This window comes from Rhinatrema bivittatum, chromosome 7 (genome assembly GCF_901001135.1).
Source record: "Rhinatrema bivittatum chromosome 7, aRhiBiv1.1, whole genome shotgun sequence".
NCBI classification, from domain to species: Eukaryota; Metazoa; Chordata; class Amphibia; order Gymnophiona; family Rhinatrematidae; genus Rhinatrema; species Rhinatrema bivittatum.
Window position 1 is genome coordinate 205,081,212 of NC_042621.1, and position 7,476 is coordinate 205,088,687.

At 45.2% G+C, this 7,476-nt stretch overlaps 1 long non-coding RNA gene across 1 annotated transcript in view; it reads left to right on the top strand.

Moving 5' to 3' along the window:
- The first annotated feature begins 1,221 nt into the window (after window positions 1-1,221).
- The window catches only part of LOC115096259, a 20,053-nt gene continuing 13,798 nt past the window's right edge, over window positions 1,222-7,476 (top strand). The window contains exon 1 of the long non-coding RNA XR_003858002.1: window positions 1,222-2,132. This is a non-coding gene — a long non-coding RNA (uncharacterized LOC115096259). The remainder of the gene's footprint in view (window positions 2,133-7,476) is intronic.

Sequence of the window (7,476 nt, forward strand, 5' to 3'; positions counted from 1 at the left end):
CTAAATCACCAATATACCTCCTATTAGGAAAACAGAACAAGCCAGGCTGATATAGATCCCTACACAGAAACTACACACTGGCAGAACACCTTCCTTGGTCATACATGCAGAATACAGATGGACCCTCACATACAGAATAAAAAGAGCATAGGTATAAACAGAAATGTGCAGAAAAAAATTGAATTGGAAACCACAAGCCAGAATCACCATTCTTCAGAAAAAAATCAAACAATAAAATCAAGAATTATAAAATCAATAGTAATAAAATCATACAAATTTAAAAATACATATTTCATAAAAGCTGAATAATATAACAACATTCAACAATTAAAAACTCACAAAAATGTTTCAAACACCAGTAAAATATTTCCAAACAACTGATACAAACATCTAATATTTAAAACTAACAAGAATGAAAAAACAAAAACCTGCTCTCCATAGCTGGGAACATTTGATTTCCAGGTGCCCAGAGATTGTTGTGGTTAATAGGCAGAGAGGAAGGGAGGTTGTTGTGCACAAATTTTCATCTCTGTCTCTCATATATTCACATACACTCTCCCTCACATGCTCAATCTCACTCACACACACAATACAGGCTGTCTCTCATTCTTACATGCTCAGTCACTCACACACACTAACACAGGCTGTATTCACTCTCATGTGCTCAGTCTCACACACACATGCTGCTTTTCTTACAGGCTGTCTCTCACTCTCACATACTTAGTCTCACAGAAACACACACACTGTCTCGTTTTCACATGCATGGTCTCATTTAGTCACATTTACACAGGCTCTTTCTCTAACTCACATGTTCAGTTTCATACAGATACTCACACACTCAAGCTGTCTCTCACACTCATATGCTCAGTCTCACACAGACACACATGGAGGCTGTCTCATTTTCACATGCTTGGTCTCACACAAACACATATTGTCTCTCACTCACATGCTCAGTTTCATACAAATACACAGGCAGGCTGTTTCTCACACTCACATGCTCAGTCTTACACAGACACACACGCAGGCTGTCTCTCACTCTCATGTGCTCAATCTCACTCAGCCAGACAGACACATACAGCCTGTTTGTCTCTTCCCAGAAGTACAAGTGGACAGAAACAGCCTATCTTCCTCCAGCCCCCGCAGCCCACGGGATGCTTAATTTTTCTTGGGGCTGATGCTGATCCTCTTTAAAATTCCAGCCCGCACTGCTCCTCCTCTTCAATCAGTCCCAGTGCAGGTCGGGAGCCCATGCTGCTCCTCTTTCTCCGACTTAGCCACATGGCCTCTCTTTCCCATGCGGGCCAACTCTACTTCCTCTTCCGGGCTGACTGATAAGGAGAAGCCATTCCACTCCCCGTCTCCCTCCTGTGGTGTTCTGTTGGTAAGGTCATTGCCTCTATTTGCTCTACTGTCAGCATTCCGCTGGGGCTTGAAAATGCTGACAGCACAGGTAAAGAAGGATATCGCTGCGTTCCGCAGGAGCAGAGGGAAGATTAGTCACACCAGCAGGGGACCAGGGAGTGTCGTATTCTGCCCGCAGAGGTTGAGACACACTAGTTGTGCTTTGCGACACAGTGATGTGTCACGACACATCGGTTGAGAATCTCTTCTGTAGAGGACAGGATGCAGCCTGGAAGCAGCCAGTGGCTACTGTTTGTCTCCGGCTCCGCGGCTGACTATAAAAAAAACAGAACAGCTTTAAAAAAAAAAAAAAAAAGGTTGAAGGCTGGGGATTCACTAAATGCCTTGAAGGCCCTGTCCACACGCCACTGCATGGGACCACAAACCTTTCCTTCCACCTTGTTTGAGCGGTCCAGTGCTCTCCACGGCTGGGAAGGTGAGCCCAAGTGAAAGGAGGTGGGGGAGCATGAAAATGCAACTCATGAATATTTAGTGCAGATAATTTGAAAAATTGACCAGCTTGTGGCACTCAAGGACTGGCGTTGCTTACCTCCGGTCTACAGTGACTCTGAAGACATATCTGTCAACAAACAAGTTGTAGGCGATAACCTTGGTATTGGACTATCTCAGAACATCTGGAACTAGATTTTGAGAGCTGAGTTCCTTTCCTGAGGTTAATCAACATATTCAAGTGGACCTCCACAGCAACCACAATATTTTACATGGAGTCTGTAAGTCTAAAACAATTTTCAGCAATTGCAAGTCTGTCAAATGCACAAAATCTCCCACATTCTTTACATGTCTGCTAACTTCTAAAGTGATCCCTCTTTATAACAAATACTTTTATAATACACCTTTTTTTTTATAACAAGCTGAAGCTATGTTCCCTGAAGTAAACCTTAAATAGTATGTGTTATAGCAATCAATCAAATACTGCTAAAGAAATTTCTTGTCAGAACAAAGCTGTTGACTTCAAACCCATTTGTTATAAAATGGAGCTGCTGAACGTGACTGAATGCTGTATTGAGTGTTGCAGTCACAGTGTTGCTCAGTGGTAATATATTTTACCACTGTCTTGTAAGAATTTTTGCTCTGACTCATTTTTACTAGACTTTCATGGAACAAAGATCAGAGCTAATATCTGTGCTTTCCATCGCTTGCCCACATCTATTGCTTACAATTAGCTGCAGCAGCTTTTCAGCTTCGTTGACATTAAAGTCAGCTAGGCAGAAAATGCTTCCCTACAGGTACAGAGCACTCAAACATTGCACTATGCATCCTCTGAGGATGTACATAAATTATTTATCTATCATTTGAGGCACACCGACAGTGAACTGTCAGGAAGCCGGCAGTCCCCGTGCTGCTCCCTGATAGCCCAATAGTAGGTTAAAGGACAGCTAGAAATGTGCCACCCAAATTTAACCTCCAGCTTTCCAAAGAAAATAACACTTTATTAGAATTTATTTTACAGTTATACAGTTTTGTATTCATTCTTTACATTGAAAGTTTGCATTAATATGAATCTAAGCACACACTTTAGTCCTTAACACAAGATATTTTGGGAATGCTATATCCTGCAGGTATGGGGCATCATGAGACAGAATTCTCATTGGCTAAGTCAGACTCTTACAGAGTATAAAGTTCCTCCCTGAGAAAGATACCAAGCCTGAAAAGTTTGGAATCCACTGTCTCATCTCCTCCCGCTTAGACTATTGCAACCTGTTCCTCACTGGTCTATGGGCAAGCCATCTCTTTCCAGCAGGGGCAGATTCCCGATGACGACCGGCCCTGGGATTCGCCACCCAGGCCGGCCCAGGAGATACCACGTGGTCTGCCGAGCGCGGCTCTGTCATAGCCGCGTTCGGCAGACCACATGACTAGAGCGACTGGCCCACCGGGGGATGCCCGATCCCCCGATAGGGCAATCCACCCCTGCTTTCCAGTACAATCTGTCCTAAATTCAGCTGAGTGACTTATCTTTCGCCAAAGTTGCTACACTCATATAACCCCTCTTCTGAAGTCACTGCAGTGACTCCCTATCTGTTCCCACATAACAGTTCAAGCTCATCTTACCTACAAGTGCCTTCGCTCTGCAGCTCTTCATTACCTCTCCTCTCTCATCTCTTGCTATACCTCTCCTCCTGCACACCACCTATCAGACAAATCAGTTCTATCCATGCCCTTCCCCTCTAAAGCAAATTCCTGATTCCTTGCTTTCCATCTGGCCACACCATGTGCTTGGAATAGACTAGGGATGTGAATCGTTTTCCATATCGTCTTAACGATAGAAATCGTGTGGCAGGGCAAGAAAATCGTCTTAGGCACGATTTTTTAGTTAAAAAATCGTTAAAAATCGTTTTTTCCGATTAGTGCGCACTAACGGGAGTTAGTGCGCACTAACTGGGAGTTAGTGCGCACTAACTGAAAATGATACAATTTGACACTTTTCAGGTCAGTTAAGGTCAGTTTAGGAATGAATATGTATTCCTATTGGCTGCCCTCTTATTTATTCATGTTACCAAGTTTCCTACTGACAGTATATGGGGGATGGGAAATGGAAACAGTTGGTAGCTTGACAAAACAAGTAATGTGATCAGTCAATGTGACTAGAACTTGTGCCCTAACCCTGATACCAGGGGTATTGTGATCTTCCTGCACACAGTGCCCTATCCCTATTAATACCAGGAGTGTTGTGATCTTCCTGCACACAGTGCCCTATCCCTAATACCAGGGGTGTTGTGATCTTCCTGCACACAGTGCCCTATTCCTGATACTGGGGGTGTTGTGATCTTCCTGCACACAGTGCCCTATTCCTGATACCGGGGGTGTTGTGATCTTCTTGCACACATCCCGATATCAGGGATAGGGCACTGCATGCAGGAAGATCACAACACTCCTGGTATTAATAGGGATAGGGCACTGCATGCAGGAAGATCACAACACTCCTGGTATTAATAGGGATAGGGCACTGCATGCAGGAAGATCACAACACCCCTGGTATCAGGGATAGGGCACTGTGTGCAGGAAGATCACAATACCCCGGAGGAGTGAGGGTCAGGCAGCTCCCCCTGTCTGTGAAGCCAGCCTCTCACTAGTAATGCAGGGAGGGAGCTGTCTCAGACTTCACCATCCTCCCCCCCCCCCTTACCCACACACCATTCACTAGCTGGGACATGGGGGAAGTCAGGAGTGAGGGTCAGGCAGCTCCCCCCTGTCTGTGAAGCCAGCCTCTCACTAGTAATGCAGGGAGGGAGCTGTCTCAGACTTCACCATCCACCCCCCCCCCTCACCCACACACCATTCACTAGCTGGGACATGGGGGAAGTCAGGAGTGAGGGACAGGCAGCTCCCCCCTGTCTGTGAAGCCAGCCTCTCACTAGTAATGCAGGGAGGGAGCTGTCTCAGACTTCACCATCCACCCCCCCCCCCTCACCCACACACCATTCACTAGCTGGGACATGGGGGAAGTCAGGAGTGAGGGTCAGGCAGCTCCCCCCTGTCTTTGAAGCCAGCCTCTCACTAGTAATGCAGGGAGGGAGCTGTCTCAGACTTCACCATCCTCCCCCCCCCTCACCCACACACTATTCACTAGCTGGGACATGGGGGAAGTCAGGAGTGAGGGTCAGGCAGCTCCCCCCTGTCTGTGAAGCCAGCCTCTCACTAGTAATGCAGGGAGGGAGCTGTCTCAGACTTCACCATCCACCCCCCCCCCCCTCACCCACACACCATTCACTAGCTGGGACATGGGGGAAGTCAGGAGTGAGGGTCAGGCAGCTCCCCCCTGTCTGTGAAGCCAGCCTCTCACTAGTAATGCAGGGAGGGAGCTGTCTCAGACTTCACCATCCTCCCCCCCCTCACCCACACACCATTCACTAGCTGGGACATGGGGGAAGTCAGGAGTGAGGGTCAGGCAGCTCCCCCCTGTCTGTGAAGCCAGCCTCTCACTAGTAATGCAGGGAGGGAGCTGTCTCAGACTTCACCATCCTCCCCCCCCCCTCACCCACACACCATTCACTAGCTGGGACATGGGGGAAGTCAGGAGTGAGGGTCAGGCAGCTCCCCCCTGTCTGTGAAGCCAGCCTCTCACTAGTAATGCAGGGAGGGAGCTGTCTCAGACTTCACCATCCTCCCCCCCCCCCCCCCCTCACCCACACACCATTCACTAGCTGGGACATGGGGGAAGTCAGGAGTGAGGGTCAGGCAGCTCCCCCCTGTCTGTGAAGCCAGCCTCTCACTAGTAATGCAGGGAGGGAGCTGTCTCAGACTGGTATCAGGGTTAGGGCACTGTGTGCAGGAAGATCACAACACTCCTGGTATTAATAGGGATAGGGCACTGTAAGAGATGACTGTAGTAGATTGAATAAAGATCTGATGTTTCTGCTCTCCTCACACCAAACAAAAACAACACACAAACAGAGAAGCCCTTCTTACAAAGCTGAGCTAGTGAGTTAAGTAGGAGGAAAAGTAAACATACTGGTGCCAGTGTGGCTACTTAAAAAATACACTTACCAACAATCAATTACATATATTTGAACTGTGTACAGTTCCAGCCAGGACCACCTTTCTAAAATGCACAGTGATTGGCAAATTCAACATGCACTAGCATTTCAGGTGCCTGCTAACAAAAATAATAAACAAACAAGTTCTAGTCACGTGAGTGCTGATCATTACATTACTTTTTTGTCAAGCTTCCAACTGTTTCCATTTCACATCCCCCCAACCATATTGGTAACATCAATAGATAAGAGCACAGCCAGCCAATAGGAATACATACATACATATTCATTCCTAAGTGACCTTTACTGACCTGGGAAGTGTGAACACTTTGTTTCATTTTCTGTTGGTGTTCGTTAGTTTCCAGTTCCATTTCCCATCCCCCCAACCATCACCTCAGTGGTAACCTTGGTAACATCAATAGATAAGAGGGCAGCCAGCCAATAGGAACACATATTCATTCCTAACTGACCTTCAGTGACCTGGAAAGTGTTTATTTGTATCATTTTCAGTTAGTGCGCACTAACTCGAGTTAGTGCGCACTAACACGATTTAACGATTTTTAACGATAAATCGTTAAAAATTTCTATTGTATCGTGTTCTATAACGATTTAAGACGATATAAACATTATCGGACGATAATTTTAATCGTTGAAAAACGATTCACATCCCTAGAATAGACTTCCTGAGCTAGTGTGTCATGTTCCCTTTCACATTTTGTTTAAATCCCCTCTAAAAACCACCTTTCTGAGACTGCTTTTAAATCTTAAGCTTGATTGTCCGCCTCATTAATTAATTTTAACCATTGTCTTTGACATGCCTGTTTGTCTTGTTTAGATTGTAAGCTCTATTGAGGAGGGAATGTCTCTTGAGTGTTTGCACAGCACTGCGTACATCAAGTAGCACTGTAGAAATGTTAAATAGCAGCAGCAGCAGTAGTAGTAGTAGTAGTGTATATTGCCTTAAAATACATGTGAAGAAAACATTGTGGTTGAGTTGAAATACAGCGCAAAGCATGAATTATCCTGTCAACACCTCAAACTGCAAGTGTCAACAAGGTGAAATTCTCTGTTCATACTTCTCAGTTTTCTACCACAAACTAGTCAGAGAGTTGGATAGATATTAATGGATTAAATTCTTGCCTGTGAAAAATGTATTGCGTATCTCGGGGTGAGACGCTATCTGTCATCCTAAAAAGAGAATTATGACTTAATTGATTAACATGCTGTAAATGTGCAGGAAGTATTAGATTGCAACCACATTTGGTCCTCTCTTTAAAGATTGATTATTACTGCCTGTAGAAGTCCTTCTATAATCTGAAAGTGTAAATAACCAATTTACATCTACCTATTCTAGACCTCTCATGATTTTAAAGACCTCTATCATATCCCCCCTCAGCCGTCTCTTCAAGCTGAACAGCCCTAAAGTCTTCAGCCTTTCCTCTTAGGGGAATTATTCCATCCCCTTTATTATTTTGGTCGTCCTTCTCTGTACCTTTTCTAATTCTGCTATATCTTTTTTGAAATGCAGTGACCAGAATTGTACATAGTACTCAAGGTGTATGGTTTATTCAGGCTGCTG